This window comes from Vulpes lagopus, chromosome 1, assembly GCF_018345385.1.
Source record: "Vulpes lagopus strain Blue_001 chromosome 1, ASM1834538v1, whole genome shotgun sequence".
NCBI classification, from domain to species: Eukaryota; Metazoa; Chordata; class Mammalia; order Carnivora; family Canidae; genus Vulpes; species Vulpes lagopus.
In genome coordinates this window covers 36,448,797-36,469,406 of record NC_054824.1, presented here as the reverse complement: position 1 = coordinate 36,469,406, position 20,610 = coordinate 36,448,797, and the positions used below count along the sequence as shown (strand labels likewise).

The following is a 20,610-nucleotide window of genomic DNA, read 5'->3' as shown; positions in this document are numbered from 1 at the left end:
TACATTTACCTATTCTTTTTCTTTATACTCCCCACATTGAAAAATAACTAAATTCTTCTAAAAATAAAAGCAGACCGAAATGGAGTGCCTGAACCATCAAGATGAAAGCCATTTAGATCTATTCACTTTTCAGCAGCTGGTTAGCATTCTTGTACAAATATTTTGTATTTATTTTGAAGCTTGTTCAGTTAATATCATTGTTCTTCTATTTCCTACATATGATGTACTTGTGCCAATGAAGCTGAATCATGCATTTTCCAGATGGCAAATCTTTCTGAAGAAAGTATTGTGGTGGCAGACCTGGCCAGCAGACTCCATCAATTCTTCCTTAGGCAGTTCCACAGGGAATAAATTAGATTAGGCATGGCCTTCAGGAATGCAGTCAAGGTCAAATTTCTCCTTTAATTCTGCAAAAACAACTGTTCTGAAGAGAAGGAGTACATTGCATAAATTCTGAGCTACTTTTCATTGGAGGTTTTCAAATTATCTAGAGAATCTGATGTGGCTTATAGCAATCCAGAAGCAAGCTCTAATTTTTATTTTGTTTCAAAATTTCTAGCAGGTTCCTAAGTGGTTGTATTGGAAGTACATCATCTTTATTTATTTCAAACCATTATTCCTAGCTTGGGATCCCTTCCCTTTCTTTTTTCCCCTGCTATACATGTAGTCATGCAGCCAGAATGAACAGTCTTATTTTGTTATTTGCTAGCCCAGAAATCAGGTTATGAATGTTTATAAGGTAGCTGGAACTTCTTGCATCATCACAAGAATTCAAAAATGAAAATATTTAATTTCCCCCTTAGATTCCCTACAATCTTCTCATCTGATTATTTAAGATTATTTTGTTCTATGAGGAAGAGTAACACAGGGAGCCAAAACCATACTTCTGAATAATTCCTGGCAGGTAGACAGCTCCAATTCATGAATATGTAACATCCCAAAGGAGAATTGCAGGCCTGCTGCTTCATTCATTCATAGATTCATTCATCCATGGATTCATTCATTCATTTGGGGAAAGAACTTAGTTTGGTAGACCATGAGGATGCAAAGACAAACATACCACAGTTTTTTATTCCAAAGAATTTACCCTCTAATAGGAGAAGAAAGATATGAAAATAAGGAAGAGCAATGAAATATTTTAGATACTGTAAAAGGAGAAATAGGATGTCTAGGGGTGTGATAAGGAGAATAGCCAGTTCTTCTCGGGTAGTCATAAAAAGCTGAAAAATGAGCTGTTGTCTTAAAAAACGAGTCAGTTTCCCAATCACCTAATCTAGGAAATACATCCCAAAGTAAGTTGAGGGTATGGGTAGGAGTGAGGGTGGGGAGTTGAGGATTTGAGCAAATGCCGAAACCCATATTTCCTTACATGTTCCCAGAACTATAAACATTTCATCTGACTAATGATAATGAGAGAATGCAGATTTATCCTAAAATAAGGGTAGATGATGAAGTATCTTATTTGCCTTTCTAAGACATTTTCTGTTGGAAGTCTGGAGGGTTTGTTGTTTGGAATTTATAATGCACACAAAACCGGGGTTAGGTTCCCAGTCTCCTCAACAAAAGGCTAATTTTTTAAATCATTAAAACAACTGAAGTATAGTGAGAACAACACTATATCATGCTTAATTCCTGAGAGCAGAGAATAAGTAATTTAGGTGTAAGGGAAGGAAAAATGGAACTTTACTATCTTTTTCAACTATCTTGCAATTTATTTCTTTCTTTGCAAATTGGTCACCACTGAAGCCCTAACTTCCTCTATTCCTATTCCTCCCTAAACCTTGACCATGGAATTTCTGATTCAGCCATTCCTTTCCCAGGCATAGGATAGACCCCTTTTAAAATGTCCCATAGATGCCCATTCACCTTGCTTTTTACAGAGCCCTAAAACAGCCCATTCTGGGACTCCATGGATGCTTGCTGAAGGACACCCTACATAGTGCCACTCCACTTGTACTCCAGAATTACTTTCTCTATAAACTCCCATTCCCTGAATGCAATCTGATTTTAGTTCCTAGCAAAAAATCAATCTGAGGGGATCCCTGGGTGGCTCAGTGGTTTAGCGCCTACTTTCGGCCCAGGGCGTGATCTTGGAGTCCCAGGATCAAGTCCCACATCAGGCTCCCTGAATGGAGCCTGCTTCTCCCTCTCTCTCTCTCTCTCTCTCTCTCTCTCTCTCTCTCTCTCTCTCTCCCCCTGTGTCTCTCATGAATAAATAAAATCTTTTAAAAATATCAATCTGTTCTAGTTTCTCTAACACACTCTACATGTCCCCAAAGTATTTGTTTTTATAACTCAAATAAACTGGTGGAATTTGAAGCAATTATCAACTTGAGGGAACATATTCAGGCTTTAGGACAAAACACATGTATGAAATGGTGAGCAGGCACCCATCAGGCCAGCTGGTTGTGCCTTGGAAACCACCAGTATGAATTCCCTAAAAGTGTTGCAGCTTTTCAAAGCTTATCTTCATTTAGCAGCTAGAACCTTCAAATTCTCTAAAAGTTTGAAGTATTTTCCACAAAATCATCTTCGGCAGCAACAGTAGAAGCTGAAGAGTAATTTAAAAAGCAATGAGGAAGGACAGGATAAGGAAGGAAGAAGTTATAGTAGTCTTCTCATCAATAAAGATACAATCTATCCCCAAAAGAAATAATAGTAATTGTTCTCACATTTACACATTCTGGAACATAACACTGGAGATTATTGTGATCCATTGAGAATATAGGAAATTGTGCATTCATCTATGTATTCATTTTTGTGTTTAACATTTTTCCTGCTTATTTTTTAAGTGTTCATTTACTACATTATGGTATAAACTCTGAGATGCAAATGAAGGTTTTCATCAAGTTTTAAAAGGCTAAATTTCAGTGTGATTTCTTTTAAAACATGATTTTCTATTTATTGCAAATATTGCTTATTTGTGTTATACTGTGACATTTTACATAAATTTTAAAAATCTAATTTTTGTTTCTAAATAAAAAATTCCTAAAAAGTTATAATAATATTTGCATCCAATAAATCATTCTAAAAGTTATTTTAATGCTTTATTTTAAAGCCACATGGTAAATTTTAAAGTTATAATCTATATTCTAAAAATCAGATGATTGAGGAGTGCCTAGGTGGCTCAGTCGGTTAAGTGTCTGTTTTCAGGTTATGTCATGATCTCAGGGTCCTGGAATGGAACCCCGCATAGTATCCCTGCTCAGCAGGGAGTCTGTTCCTTCCTCTCCCTCTGCCTCTCCTCCCTGCTCATGCTCCCTCTCACTCTCTCTCAGACAAATAAATAAAATCTTTTAAAAAAAATAAACGTAATAAATAAATATCAGATGATTGAATATAAGAGGTCTAAAAATGAATGCCCAAGACAGCTATTTGCTCAGAGAGCTAAAATAATTTTGCAAATGAAAAATTATTTAGCATGTATATTAAATATCTACTATATAGATTATTTGCCTACAATAAGTGCTCATTTCATTTTATTTTTAAGTGAAAAAGAAGTATATTTTCAGGTCTTTCATAATGTACCTTATAAATTTGCTGTTTCCTTCCTTTTCTTTATCAGAGAGGCCTATGTTGGCTATAGGTAAAAATATGACTTTCTAATCTAACTCTTTATTCTAATATCTATGATTCTCAGATGACAAATGATGTTATTTTTTGTAATTCAAGGCTTCACAGATTTATACATAATATATGACCTTTCATCCACCACCCATACCTGAATTCTGTCCTTGACTTTTTATTTTTATTTTTTAAAGATTTTTAAAATTTATTTATGAGAGACACAGAAAGAGAGAGAGAGAGAGAAAGAGAGGCAGAGACACAGGCAGAGGGAGAAGCAGGCTCCATGAAGGGAGCCCAATGTGGGACTCAATCCCGGAACTTTAGGATCATGCCTTGGGCCAGAGGCAGGTGCTAAACCACTGAGCCACCCAGGCATCCCCTGTCCTTGACTTTTTAAATTCTTATTCATCCAACAGACATATGCAGAGGGTCCAATGTAATACTAATCTTATAGGTAATAGATGGGTGGTATCTGTGCCTTTTTACAATTAATGTTTTATTCCTCAGACTCCCGCTCTGAGTCTAGGCTTCCTACTTGCCATTCCCTACTCTGTGTTTTTCTGAGCAGATTGTTCAGAGCATGAAAAGGCTGCTTGGTATTTCTTTTATGATTTCTGAGAAACATATTTTTCAGACTTGCCAAGAACACTAGAGCTTCTGTTGACAAGTAAACAAAAGTTGTACAACAAATTAAAAAGCAGGTGGGGAGGGCCTGTCCTCTATATTGGTTTCAGAAAACAAACAACCCCAAACTCAAGCAGAAGTTTTTTGTTATAAATAATGCATCTAAAAAAAATTTTTTTTAAATAAATAAATCATGTATCTAGCCCCAACATGCTATCAGTGTGGAAGCATTATAACAGCATGGGTGGAAGAATTAAAAAGCATTATTGGATTCACAAATAATTTCAACTAAATTGGACATGCTACCCAAAGCAATCTTTGGATCTGTTGCAATTCCTATCAAAATATCAATGGCGGCCTTCTCTTGCGCTCTCCTGTGGAGGGTGGCGTCTGCTGAGGGGGATGCAAAGAACCGCTACCGGCGCAGGGAAAGTCTCCCTGCCTGCCCTGCTTCTTCTCCCCGCCAGTACTCGAGCTCGCCAGCATGGCTGTGGTGCCAACAATGGCTTGCAAACGGGCTGGCCCCGGGGTGGGGGTCAACCAGTTGGGCAACAAGTACATCTAGCAGACCCTCCCCGCCTTTTTTTTGAAACATCACTATACAGATATATTTATCAATATTAGGTACACGGTTTATAAAAGAATAAAAATCTTGAGAGCATAAGACAATTGAACCAAAGACAGGTGCCATTATATAAATGGAATGAGTGAGCAAAAGACTAGGATTTTCAAGCACATTTATATTGCACATTTCTGAAACTACTGACTCTTTGAAACTGTAGAATTGATAGAGGATAGTTTGAAACTTATAAGGCAATTTTACACGTGATATTTATGTGTGGAGAGAAGACTTAATTGTACAAAACTATCCTGTTTTAACGGACATGACTTAATAGTAGAGTCAGTATTCTGTTTAAAGGCTGACATGTATATTCTAAATTTTAAAAACATGTCCAGATAAATATATAAATTTTACCTAGAACACCTTTTCTGATGATGCACATTTACTTATATTTAATAGCTAACAATTTAAGACTATTAAAAGTGAAGCCAACATTATGATCACTATGTTCCTTGAATATAAACAGGTTTGAACTACTTGACAAAATTTAACTTTCTTAGTAACTCCCTCTGCTGAGATTGACAAGGCAACTCCTGCTATAATGTGAACATCAGTGAAAGAGCTTACTGCCATGAATACTTAGATACTTGGCCAACTCCTAAGAGACAAAGCCACAACAAGCAAACAAAAACCCCAGAACAATAAAAGCCCCATTACTGATCGTTGCTTTATTTCTCTTGTGCTGTTCCAGTCTCTGAGTAGATCGAGTAGGGCTGTGTTAGGACCCTCACCCTGGAATGCACCATCAACCTGTACCCTCTTACCAGTTATACTTTTGGTACAAAAGAGCCCCCCTATGAGAAGGACAGCTCTGTTGCAGCCAGATTTCAGCGCATGAGGGAGGAATTTGATAAAACTGTAATGAGAAGAACTGTAGAAGGGGTTCTGATTGTATGTACATGAGCACCGGCTACCACATGTGTTACTGCTACAACTGGGAACAACTTTCTTCAAATTACCTGGTGGTGAGCTTAACCCAGGAGAAGATGAAGTTGAAGGACTAAAACGCTTAATGACCGAGATACTGGGTCGTCAAGATGGAGTCCTGCAAGACTGGGTCATTGATGACTGCATTGGTAAGTGGTGGAGACCAAACTTTGAACATCCTCAGTATCTATATATTCCTGCACATATTACAAAACCTAAGGAACATAAGAAGTTGTTTTTGGTTCAACTTCAAGAGAAAGCCTTGTTTGCAGTCCCTAAAAATTACAAGCTTGTAGCTGCACCGTTGTTTGAATTGTATGACAATGCCCCAGGATATGGACCCATCATTTCTAGTCTCCCTCAGCTTCTGAGCAGGTTCAATTTTATATACAACTGAATTCCTGCACAGTGGAGAAGTAAAAGAAGCCGTCTCTGTGAGCACAGCTATACACAGTGTAGAATAAACCTGGTAGAAAAGTTCTTTTGGTTTTTATCTCTTTCCCAATCCCTAAATTGCTACCTACTTTCTGTTATTCGAATAGTAAAGTTAATATGAAAAACTAGATAGTGGTGTAAACAAATGTGATAATGTTTTACTTTTGGTTCTACTCTTACTTTTTTGTACAACATTAAAGAATATGAACTTCTTTCTAATTGTATTTTTTTTCCACATTAAACTTGTAAAATTCTTACAGGTGAGGACTGTTTTTTTCTCCCCCTCCCACTTCTAGACTGGTGGTATTAAGAGACAATGGCAGGTTTAGGGCAGTCAAGTATTTGGGACCCTTGTTTTGATGCCATTTTTGGGGATTATACTCCAACAAGACTGGGTTCTAGGCTATTGTGACTGAGGAACTTCTCTTACTTTTGGGAATTAGATTTGCTTAATGGAGTCCCAAGGTGCAACTCCTGAACCAAATAAAATACTTGGAGTTATACTACAACGGAGCTCCCAGTATATTACTGACTGGTACATTTCATACTGATATATTCAGACCTTTGTTCACAAACAACAGATCTTAAACATATGGGAAGCCATTCAAATTGGCTAGATTGGAGAAATTTAAGGGAATTGATATAAAAAGAGACCTATTGAAAGTGGACTGAGACTCTTTTCCTTCATATAATGGGGGTATTCATTATTTGTGTTGAGAAATTATGTGTTTTAGTTATTCTTAGGGCCCTAATAAAATGTGATCTATGAAGGAAGTTTTTAAAAATGGGTCTGTGTTAGGTTTTGAACTCTTGGACTGCAAAGTTAGTTACTTCAGTTTATATCCATAGAAAGGAAAATTTGGTTTTAGCAAGTGACAAGCCTTTTCAAAAACATTTTGGAATAATTTGAATCAACTGAAATCTAAGGACAGAATAGGGGATGGATTTTGTCAGCCTAAGAAGGGGAAAATATCAAATTTTAAAAGTTCTTTAAAACAACACTGCTACATTAGGATCAAGTTTTGGGGAATAAAAAATGAATCTTAGAGCAAAGGAGTTTGCTGGCTGTGTCATTGCTTAATGGTCCAAGTATGTCGTGTATGCCTTATAAGCATATTGACTATAGGCTTAATGAAAAGGAGATCTTGTAAGATACAGCTACTTAAGAGAGATTCCTGTAGTTTTTAAGAGATTGGCAGAAATGAACTTTTGGTTATTCTTCTATCATCATCATACCAATCACAGGCCTTGTCTCCTGAATATTGGGTGAATTGAAAGGCATATTGTAAATTCTTCCTTATTTAGACGAGAAAATCCGATCAAGAGCAACTGTATGAATAAAGGTTCAAGTTTACTTAGCTGAAGTCCTCCTGTCAAGCCTTCACAAGGTTATATGTCAAGTAGTGATTGTGACCATGCTTATGCTTAATAGTAGATGAGCACCAGACTCTAGGACCAAAAATGACTTCTGATTCCCTTTGAAAAAGCCACTAATTCTGTGGATAGTCCTCTTCCCTCAAGGGCTAATAATTCTGTCCCTGTGGTTTATATTAGCATATTTATAACTTACTGTAGTTTTATTGGTGATTCAATGATTAGCTGAGCCTTATCGAGGTTGCGGAAGGCAGATACGGAAACAGCTTGTTCCAGCCCACCTTCTATGGTTGCCTTTGGCATCCAAGTGTAAAGCCATAGTAACCACATTTCAGATGCACTAGCGCTTGCCATTTGGGGAGGATGGGAAGAGGTGGACTTTTTCTTGATATTATAAAATGCTGTTTAAGTTGAAGAGATCTGATTTGGGTACTCATATTCTTTGTAATACAAGCTTTGACCTAGAAATGAATTCTTGATCAATACTTTGCAGTAAGTGCTTGAGTCAGTCATCTATATGTTGGGGCCCAGGTGAGAAAAACCTTTGATTTAAGGTGGCTGGGTTCCTAACTTTACAATGTTAAAAAGGTCTGGTTTTGAATCTAAAATTGACAACACACAGATTTTTTTAAGCTGTCTTTGAACTAGTCAGCTACAATTGTATCTTAATACTCTCATGTTTTAGATTTTCTGATGGAAATAGTAGAACTAGGGAATTTAAATCTGATGTATTCCTAGAACATTAGAAGAAGGTACAAGGGATTGTTTAACAATTGTTTCAACGTATTTAAATACTTAACTGTACTTCTTCAAGAACTAACAGTCTTAAATTGTGCATTCCAATTCTCTACATATTAAATACTGAATAATTTTAATGTGAACTCTTAATGGACTGATATGTAGTTTCGAATGCCTCCTGTGTTCCAGATTTATTTATAAATGAGAGTCCTCTTTTGCATTTTATAAGAACAATATATGTCATGTTGTTTTCCCTGAGTAGTCCAAGTAGTGCATATTCTACATAAATCTACTAAATGGTACTGGAAAATACTTGTTTGCGGGATAAAACTAAAAGTTTTACTCAGATGTTTTCAGTCATTTAGAATTGATACCCCTTTGAAGAAAAGTGAAATTTGTTTTTTTTTCTCAAGTGATGAAGACTTGTGATTTTTTAATAAGTAGATAATATTTAAAATGGCATTAGGATAATTTTATGATTTTATACTTTTAACAGCAGATCAAGGAGATTTCTTATTTTTATCATTGTCTTATGTTAGCTTATATGGTTGTTATTATTTTGTTTATTAACACGTTCCATTCAATTAGTATTTATTTGGATAAAACATAGCCAGATTAGCCAGTCTGTTTCCTTCCATGCTTAATTGAAGTGATAAGTAGAGGTCCTCTAAATTCAACAGGCCAGCAAGCAAGCAACGTAAAATTTCCTCTCTTAAATTATGGGACTCTTAAGCTCTCAGGTTTTTAATGACTATTTTTAAGATTTTAATTTATTTATTCATGAGAGACACAGAAAGAGAGAGACAGAGACATAGGCAGAAGGAGGGGTAGGCTCCATGCAGGGAGCCCGATGTGGGACTAGATCCCCAGACCCTGGGATCATGCCCTGAGCTGAAGGCAGGTGCTCTATCGCTGAGCCACCCAGGCGCCCCAATGACTTTGTTTTTTAAGTACTTGCTCTGTCACTTGAGGTGAAATGCTTGGAGTAGCTTTTCCATGTTGGAGTTTCTCAAACTTAATGTTTTCACTGGTTCATGGTGTTTGGGACAGTATGGACCTATCACTAAGACTGCTTCAGAGGGTGTGTGGTTTGTATGTTGCCTCCCCAGAGAAGCCTTCATGGTTTTTGACTGTACTACAAGTCCACTTCCATAGCAAAGGTTTGATTTCTTTATAATTATTCCACTTGTTTTGCATCCCTTATTATTTGGGTTAAACTGGACTCATTTCAGGTAGGTTTGCCTTTGTTGTTCAGATATGTGATGAGAAACATAATACTGTAATTTGACTTGAGCCATAAAATACATTTAAACATTAGCTCATATTTATCAAGCTTGTTTTTGGGGAAAAAAAACTGAATAAAACCTAAGTAAGTCTTAATGAAGCCAGTTTAGGTGTAATTTGTATTTTAATGAAGGATTGTAACTGTAGGGCTAGAGAAAAATTGGGAAAATGTATTATGTTCTCTGTTGAGGGAAAGATCAGCACATATAAAACCGTAAAGCTTTTGGTAACTGTGTTTACATCCTAGTGTACTAGCAGCATTTATGGTTTGGCTTTGAGAATTTTTATGGCATTACACTTACAGAAAATGTATAAAAGAAACTGAAGTTTTGGTTATATTTTTATATTTGTAAAGTAAAAGTTTGATTAAAATGGTCACTTTTTTAAAATTTTATTTTATTGTCACTTCAATTAAAAAAATAAAACAGAAAAAAATATCAATGGCATTTTTCATGGACCTACAACCAATAATCCCAAAATTTGTATGGAACCACAGCAAACCCCAAATAGAGCAATGATTCTAAGGACTTTGGTTGGAAGAAAAAAAAAAAGCTGGGGGTATCATGCTCCCTGATTTCAAACTATGCTACAAAGCTATAGCAATCAAAGCAATATTATTATGACATGAAACAAATACATAGATTCTTGGAACAGACTACAGAGCCCAGAAACAAATCCATGCTTATACAGCGAATTACAGGCATACTTGTTTTATTGTGCTTTACTTTACTGCACTTCACAGATGTGAAGATTGTTTTTTACAATTTGAATGTTGGTGGCAACATCTATCAAGCCTGTATCATTTTTCCAATAGCATTTGCTCACTTTGTGTCTCTGTGTCGCATTTTGGTAACTCTCACAATATTTCATTTTTCATTATTATATTTGTTATGGTGATCTGTAGCCAGTGATCTTTAATGTTAGCATTGTTACTGTTTTGAGGTGCCACAAACTGTGCCCATATAAGACAGTAAACTTAATAAATGGTGTGTGTGTGTGTTCTAATTGCTCCACTGATTTCTCCCTGTCTCTTTCCTCTTCAGGTCTGCTTATTCCCTGAGACAAAACAAAATTAAAATTAGGCCAATTAATATCAACTCCCTCCTCCTGTGTCTCTGCCTCTCTCTCTCTCTCTCTCTCTCTGTGAGACTATCATAAATAAATAAAAATTAAAAAAAAAATAATAATAATATCAATGGTCTCTAAGTGTTCAAAAGAGTCACATGTCTCTCACTTTAAATCAAATGCTAGACATGATTAAGCTTAGTGAATAAGGCATTTCGAAACCTGAGATAGGCCAAAAACTAGGCTTCTTGTGATAAAAAGTACACAAAGTTGTGACTTTTTTTTAATAAATTAATTTTTATTGGTGTTCAATTTACCAACATACAGAATAACACCCAGTGCTCATCCCATCAAGTGTCCCCCTCAGTGCCCGTCACCCATTCACCCCCACCCCCCGCCCTTCTCCCCTTCCACCACCCCTAGTTCATTTCCCAGAGTTAGGAGTCTTTATGTTCTGTCTCCCTTCCTGATATTTTCCACACATTTCTTCTCCCTTCCTTTATATTCCCTTTCACTATTATTTATTTTCCCCAAATGAATGAGAACATACACTGTTTGTCCTTCTCCGATTGACTGACTTCACTCAGCATAATACCCGCCAGTTTCATCCACATTGAAGCAAATGGTGGGTATTTGTCATTTCTAATGGCTGAGTAATATTCCATTGTATACATAAACCACATCTTCTTTATCCATTCATCTTTCAATGGACACCGAGGCTCCTTCCACAGTTTGGCTATTGTGGCCATTGCTGCTAGAAACATCGGGGTGCAGGTGTCCCGACGTTTCATTGCATCTGAATCTTTGGGGTAAATCCCCGACAGTGCAATTGCTGGGTCGTAGGGCAGGTCTATTTTTAACTCTTTGAGGAACCTCCACACAGTTTTCCAGAGTGGCTGCACCAGTTCACATTCCCACCAACAGTGTAAGAGGGTTCCCTTTTCTCCGCATCCTCTGCAACATTTGTGGCTTCCTGCCTTGTTAATTTTCCCCATTCTCACTGGTGTGAGGTGGTATCTCATTGTGGTTTTGATCTGTATTTCCCCGATGGCAAGTGATGCAGAGCATTTTCTCATGTGCATGTTGGCCATGTCCATGTCTTCCTCTGTGAGATTTCTCTTCATGTCTTTTGCCCATTTCATGATTGGATTGTTTGTTTCTTTGCTATTGAGTTTAATAAGTTCTTTACAGATCTTGGAAACTAGCCCTTTATCTGATACGTCATTTGCAAATATCTTCTCCCATTCTGTAGGTTGTCTTTTAGTTTTGTTGACTGTATCCTTTGCTGTGCAAAAGCTTCTTGTCTTGATGAAGTCCCAATAGTTCATTTTTGCTTTTGTTTCTTTTGCCTTTGTGGATGTATCTTGCAAGAAGTTACTGTGGCCAAGTTCCAAAAGGGCGTTGCCTGTGGATTTTGATGGACTCTTGTCTCACATTTAGATCTCTCATCCATTTTGAGTTTATCTTTGTGTATGGTGAAAGAGAGTGGTCTAGTTTCATTCTTCTGCATGTGGATGTCCAATTTTCCCAGCACCATTTATTGAAGAGACTGTCTTTCTTCCAATGGATAGTCTTTCCTCAAAGTTGTGACATTGTAAAGGCAAAGTTATTGAAGGAAATTAAAAGTGCTACTCCAGTGATCATACAAATGATAAGAAAATGAAACATCCTGACTGAAGATAAAGAGAAAATTTTAGCAGCCTGGATAGCAGATCAATCCAGCCACATTTCCTTAAGCCAAAGCCTCACCTGGTGTGTAAGGCCCTGCCTCTCTTCGGTTCTAGGAAGTCAGAGAGAGGTGAGCTTAAGGTAAATCATGTTGATTTGATACACATATATTGTAATATGACTACTACCATAGCATTAGCTTACATTCCCATTTTGCCACATAACTATAATCTCTTTTTTTGTTGTAAGAACATTTAAGATCTAGTTTCTTAGAACTTTCAAGTATACAGTGTAGTATTGTTAGCTATAGTCAACACCCAGAACTTTCAGCTTCTAACTGCAAATTTGTGCCCTTTGACCAATGTTTCCCCATCTCTCCTTTCCCACATGCCCTGGTAACCACTACTCTCTTTCTTTTTTAGATTTCACACATAAGTGATAACTTGGTCTTTAAGGTCTTAGAGTAGTCATGTCGAAAGCCTGAAAGGAACAACTGAAGGAAATGCCGCCAGGTGAGACAACTCTTTCAAGAAGTTTGCCATGTCGAAGTATAGGCAAAAGGAATAGTACATAGAGTAGAAAGTGGACTTCCCATTGCAATTAGAAAAATCCCAAATCTTTTGTGTGGTCTCATCAGGCTTTACACAGTCTTCCATCCCTATCTTTCTGAACCATTCCCTAACAACTGCCTCCACCTGCATTCACTACTTTTCAGAAAAACAAACAGAAAACCCCATAAGCCCTTTCTCTTTCTAAATCTTCAGAAATCTTTTTTTTCCCCTGCCATAGTTATGTGCACTTGCCTTCCAATTGATTCCACATGACTGTTTCCTCTTGTTATTACTATCTCAACCCGAATGGCATATCCAAAGAGGCATTACCTAACCATCACACTTAAAGTGTCCTAAGGTTACCTGATCATATTACTCTATGGTTTTTTTTCTCCAAACATACACCACAATATTAAATCCATGTATTTGCCTGTCTTTCTCTCCACAATGGATCATAAGTTTCACAAGGGCAGGAACATTGGCTGCATTGTTCATTCTGCATCCCCACTACTTGGCAAATGATAGAAGCTCAATTAATAATGCTAAGGAAATGTATGCATGGAAGCAAATGTCAAGCAACTTTTGAATTCAGCTAAGTTTCCTTCAACTTAGAAACAGAAAAGCATTCAAGAACAAAGAAAAAGCAGCAACTATTGATACTTTTTAAAAAATATTTTCTTTAGAGAGAGAGAGAGAGAGAATGTGAGTAGGGGAGGGGCAGAATGAGAGGGAGAGAAAGAATCTTAAGCAGACTCCAGGCAGAGTAAGGAGTCCCATGTGGACCTCAATCTCATGACCCTAAGATCATGGCCTGAGCAGAAATCAAGAGTCAGATGCTTAACTGACTATGTCAGCCTGGTGCCCCTATCTATGAGTACTTCTTTGGAACATGAAAGCAAACAAATAAGCAAATAAAACTGACAATTAGTGAAAACCAAAGTAAAAGATAAAACTAATAAGGAACTCTGAAATGGAGAAGACAGCAAAATGCATTCATATTGTATTTTAGATTAATACAAAACTAAACAATTGTGGAAATTATGACTACACAAAAGAATAAAAAATTAAAATATATAGTCAAAGAAAATTGTAGGTATAAGGGAGGGGAAATTGAGAGAAACTTAAATGGGGGCATTTCCTATTCTTTTTAGCAGGATAGTCAACTGATTCTATGTATTGTTGAAATATGTAGTTTGAAAAGTCACCAACTTTGAAGTTGTTCACAATCTTCAATTAGCTTTAGAAGGATCTTCTAAGATTAATTAACTTTTTTGGGAAGAAAAATTATTTGAAGTTTAGCAATTACTTTATTAACTTTCCTTTGGTTAAATTCAACAAAAATTTAATATTTTTTTTGTTAAAACAGAGTGTATCTTGTGACTTCATTTTCATTAAAATATACATTATATTTTATATGGCCTATTATTTCTTATACTATTTATATACTATTTACATGTAAATGTTATAATACATATATATATGTATATATATATATATATATATATATATATACACACACACACACATATATATAAGCTAGAGAAAGAGAGAGAGAGAAGAAAGATTCTGGATGAAATTACATATCTTCCATTTTTATTTCTAGCTAATGAAATATGGAGTGAATTTTTTAAAATTCTTATTTTTACATGGTTTTAAAATATTTATCACAAGCATATGTAATTTTCATAAAATAATAAAATCATTCATCTAAAAAATTAAATTCATGAGTATATTTTTTCCAAAAATGCTCAGGAGATAGAGATACTGTTTGTTCAGATTTTCTAGGCAAAAAGATAAAACATATTTTTTAAAAGCCAAATGTTTTGTACTTAAAGAATTCCACAAACAAGGATACCTGGTGGCTCAGCAGCTGAGCATCTGCCTTTGGCCCAGGGCATGATCCCGGGATCCAGGATCGATTCCCACATCAGGCTCCTTGCAGGGAGCCTACTTCTCCCTCTTGCTCGTGTCTCTGCCTCTTTCCCACTGTGTGTCTCATGAATAAATAAATAAAATCTTTAAAAAAAAGAATTCCACAAATATTTTTATCATTTCTAATAGTATTTAACTCATTTGATAATACTCTTAAACACCACCTAATTATTTGGAAATATGAAAAAGTGCTTACATAGTCACTTTATTATTAATATTTTTAGCTCTAGGAAATAGTAACATGAGAGTAATAAAAAAAACACCTTAATTTAAATCTTATCCTTTCCAAAACAAACTAAAATTGTTTATCTGCCTTACCAGATAGCTTTTGAACCTCTAGCAAAAGAAGAGAATTTATCATCTATTGAAAGATTATTGAAAAAGAGGATATTGAAAGTGAGAGAAGTAGAACTTGCTTTAAGCTTCTCTCATTATTTTGGCTTTTATTATGAAATACATGAGTAAACTGAACATGATTTTCAAATATGATATGAATTCTATTGATTAAACAATATACTGACAAAAAAAAAAAAAAGAAGAAGAAAACAGAAAGAAAGAGAGGGGCACCCAGCTGGTTGAGTTGGTAGAGCATATGACTCTTGACCTCAGCGTCATGAGTTCGAACCCAATGTTAGGATTGGAGCTACCTAAGAATAAATAAATAAATAAATAAATAAATAAATAAATAAATAAATAACAGGAAGTTGCAATGAAAGAGAGAGATTGCACTTTTTTTCTACCTTCATTTCATGGATAAGGGAACATTTTGTTCCTGATATGCATTTTAAAATCCTTTGGCAATCATTCTTTCATGGGCAGCCTACCAATATTCAAACATTTTATGGTCCTCAATACTCTCCAAAAGAAACAGATTCCTTTAAATCATTATGTTCTTCAAAAGAGGTTATCCTGTCCACAGTCCCCTGCTTGGCTCTGAGTGCAGTTAAAAAACAAGATAAGAGGAAGAAAACTTAGGACAGCTGATCTGATACACCCATGAAAGCCAAACCAGATGGTTCTCTGCCTACTTGCTACCCCACGTGGTTCATCATCCGATTATTTTACTTAGGTCTAAAACCTTCCTGTTGCTTTTCATGACTAAAAATAAAGTCAGACCTTACTAGAACCCACTGAGCTCTAGACTACCTGGCCTCTTTTCTACATCAGTCTCTTACAGCCTGCATCACTAGAACCCAGCTACTTAATTAGTTTTCTTTTTCTCAAATGCCTACTCTAGTGCCTGTCCCTAGCTGTTTCCACTTGGGATCCATTCTCTTGGAGCACTTCCCTTGGATTTTGCCTCTCTACTCCATCAGAGAAGGATTGTTCCCCTGGCTTTTGAGCTCCATGTTGCCCCTCCACACGCCTTTGGATCTGGATTGTCTCCATGGCCTTCAGTCTCCTGACAGGCCACACTAGAGTTCCCAGCTATTTAGGGAGAGAATAGCAGTTAGGATCAAACTCTTCACTAAAGTGATGAAATGAGAAAATGTGAAACTAAGCAATTATTGTTAGTATTTAGGAAAACAGTAGCATTTAGCCTAATTCATCCTTCTGATCATTGTAAGCTAGGTTAGTTAAGTGTCAGTAAAATGAAGAAGGTGAAATTTGAGCTAGGCTTAAGGAAGGGTAGAATGAAGTCAAGCATGAAAAAAAGGATAATGCATGTCAGATGGAGGCAAAAGATTCAGCCAAGGAACAGCATGAACAAAACACATTCAACAGATAATCTTGGGAGAGCTAACATTTTCACAGTTGCAGAGGTAGACCCGGTCATTTCAGGAGGCATTTTGAATGCCAATCTTTTGATCCTGTTGTAAATTGGTTTTTGGTTTCTCCAAATGAATGTCTGAAGACCATCTGCACCATAATCACCAACTTGCTTCATTAAAAATAGTTGGAACCTACATAAATCTACTATTTAAGAATTTTTGAGGCTGAAGCTATAGAATTTGGCTTTGTATCAAATTCACCAGTTCATTCTTATTTGAGAATAAATGCTATAATCATTTTTTTACCTTTTTTAACAGTCAGCCATTGTATATTAAAAACCAGTATATAAAACTAATAAAAGCCATGTTTACATGGTATGGTATGTGTATGTGTATGTAGGGGATTCTTGAAACTCTCTCAAAAGAAAGAAAACCTTTGCTGTAATTAGTGAGAAAATCATAGGAAAATGTTATGATGACATTGGAGTTGTTAGATTAACCAGTCATTAGGATGTGAAATAGATGTGGAGAGGAAGAGACATAAAACTGGACAGCTGGAGGCTAATGGAAAAAATATTAATTGCCATCTCAAACAGCAATGTATAAGAAATGTTAAGTGACTTTATTTTCTCTGACTCAATTAAACCTGACTTTGACTCATAAATTCAATCCAATGTTGGGGCATCTCTTTCTAAACCCCTCCTATATATGTGGGAAGTTCCTGGAATCTAAAACAGAGCAATAATTATTGGAAAACCTCTCAGGTGCTGATCTACCTGGATTACTACAAGTTAGCACACTGGACAAGTCCACATGGTGCCTGAAAGTCCACTGGCTCTGAGTGTCAGTAAAAATAGCAGAATAAAGACTTCTAAAAATTCTCTCCTCCACAAAGGAAATGAAAACACTGGCAAAAAAAAAAATGATCAGAATTAACTTTTTTAGAACTCTGGTAATCCAACTAGTCTGAGGCCCATTCTCCACTCTCCACCTTCATAGTAGTCTTCAAAAAACAACCCATATTCATACCAAAAAACAGCAGCCTAGAAGCAACCAGAGGAAGACTAGAGAGTTTTCAAAATCTCATACCCAAAGAATTATCATGATTTTTCCCCTCTAGTGGTTCCCAAGGAGATCCTTATTGGAGAAACTGACCCTATTTGATTGGGCTCAGAGTTTGTCGATTGTGGAAAGTCTTCTCATTCTCTCTCTCTGCCCAAAAGTTTTTCTCTGTGAGGTTGTTATCAAAATCTATTGCAGATGGCTATCTACATTGTGGACACCTGATACAGTAGAAAACATCTTGGAAAAACAACAGACCAATCAAAATGTTTTAAAAGGAGAAGCTGAGGAATGAGAGGGTCATAGGAAGAAGTATTAGAAAGGCTTTGGTATATTCCTGGGACTCTTACAGGCCACATGCATGTACAGGAATGTATCCGTGACCAGGCCTACATGTATTCCAAAGAAAGACTTGAGGAATATGTAAGATCTCACTTTGGACTGACCTTGAGGCTCTGTGAAATCAAGCAGTGAAAGCTAAGGCAGAATTTTCAAATGTCTGGCTGGTTGTTGAAGATGTGCCTAAAATGCAACAAACCCTCATTTCAAAGACTGGGAGACTTATTGATTTGATGTATTGAAGAACATCCAACTAATTCATAGGTCAATATAAAGGACAGCATAGAATACAAAATGGACAGAGGATAGGGGCATCTGGGTGGCCCAGTCAGTTGGGTGTCTGACTTTTGGTTTTGACTCAGGTTGTGATCTCAGGATTGTGGAATCAAGCACTGCACCAGCCTCTGTACTCATTGTGGAGTCTGCTTGAGTTTTTCTCTCTCTCTCTCCCTCTGCCCTTCTCACTCATGCTCTCTCTCTCACTCTCTAAATAAATAAATAAATAAATGAATAAATAAATAAATAAATCTTTTAAGAATGGACAGAGGATCTATTCAGATCTATGAATAGACGTTTTTCCAAAGAAGATACGGATGGCCAACAAGCACGCAAGATGATGCTCAACATTACTCATCATCAGGAAAATGTAACTCAAAGTCACAATGAGATATCACCTCACACCTATTACAATGGCTTTTATCAAAAGGACAAGAAAAAACGAGTGTTGCTAGAGATGTGGAGAAAAGGGAGCCCTTGTGTGCTATTCATGGGATTCTAAATTAGTGTTACCATTAGTATTACTCCTCAAAAAATTAAAAATGGAACTACCATATGATCCAGCAATTCTACACCTGAGTATTTTTCTGGAAAAAAAAAAGTGTAGGTGTTCCTGGGTGGCTCAGTTTGTTAAGTGTCCAACTCTTGATATTGGCTCAGGTCATGATCTCAGGGTTGTGAGGTTGAGCCCTGCATTGGGCTCCATGCTCAGCATGGAGCCTGCTTAAGATTTTCTCTTTCTCTCTCCCTCTGTTCCTACCCCCCTAAAAAAGTAAATAACAAGAAAATAAAAAATAAAATTGATAAAGGCATTTAAAAAAATGAAAACACTAACTCAGAAAAATATGTACATCCATGTTCATTGCAGCATTATTTACAATAGCCAAGGCATGAAAACAACCTAAGTGTCCACCAATGGATGAATGAATAAAGAAAATGTAAAAAAAGTTAAGAAAAATATAAATCTATTATGGAATATTATATAATGGAATATTATTCATGTATAAAAAATAAGGTAATCCTACCATTTACAGCAACATGGATGGACCTTAAGGGCATTATGCTAAGTGAAATATATCAAACAGCAATTATATTTTATTAAAGCTATTAGCTGAAAAATAAAAAATATCTTGAGAGTCTAGCCACCAAGAGCAAGTCACTTATACTGAAGAAAAAAAAAAAAAAGGAATGACTTCAGACCTTCCCAGATCAGTGTTTTACGCTAGAACACAATGGAATAACATATATAAGATTTCAAGAAAAAAAACTGTCAGTACAAATTTCTTTATCCAGTCAAACTGACCTTCTTGTATGATTAGACAAAATCCAAGGAATATGAAATAACAAATAACAAAGGAAATATTGTTGCCATATGAGTTTCCTCATTAATCTACTTGAGAACAAAGTTCAAAAAAAAAAAAACAGAAATATGTTGGCATAAAAGACAGATTATGCCACAGAATTTACATTTGCCTATACAACAAAGACTAGATGATGATTTTAATGGAGATAAAATAGTATGTGATAGCTATATGTTTTGATGATGTAGAAATTGTCTAACTACAACATTGGTGTAAAAATCGGGAGTGTGCATGAAAAGTAGAACAAGCTCTCAGATTTCAATCTATTGCTTGAGTTTAGATGCCAGAGATGAAGACAAGTAGAAGATAGTATTAGGGGGAAGGAGAATAGAACTTGCTCATTTTTCTTTTGTGCATGGGGAATAAGTGAATAGTCTTCAAAAAGATGGTGGACACTGAAAGTATTATGTAAAAGAATTATTATGCAACTATTATACTATAATAGCAATTAGGACAAGAAAGCAAACCTGTCTAAATATGATAAAATAAAGCAAAAAATAAGAATAAATGTATGAAATTACACAGAAAATTATAGCTATATATTAACATATATACATATATAAAATCATCATATAAATATATTTTTATATATCATATGATATGATGAAATATGATATTGCAGAACTGAAGCCAAACACATATCTATAAAAAGTATGTTGGAAATGTAAATTGGAAAAACATGTCTATAAAAAGAAAAGGGGGTTCAAATTTGTCAACAAAGCAAATTCCAAAGCTATGCTATATACTAGAGACACACCTATGACAAAGAAGTTCAGAATTATTAAAATAACAGGATGAACAAATATATACCAGCATAAAAATATAAAAGTAAAGTTGGAAATTTTAACATCTGGTGACCTAACAATCAGAGCATTAAGAAAAGGCAAAGAGGGATACTTTCTGGTGCTAAAAGCTATAATTTATAACAAAGATATAATTTATGGATATTTATGCATCCAACAATAAACAACTTCCATAAGGCCACAACCACATTAATTTCCAGGATAAAAAGACAGAAACACCACAATAATGGGAGATTTTAGCATACCTGGTTTGATGTGATGAAGTCAACA

General features: G+C 35.8%; 1 pseudogene; it reads left to right on the top strand.

Moving 5' to 3' along the window:
* Positions 1 to 4,675: 4,675 nt before the first annotated feature.
* On the top strand, positions 4,676 to 6,220 carry LOC121486542 (annotated as a pseudogene).
* Positions 6,221 to 20,610: the final 14,390 nt, after the last annotated feature.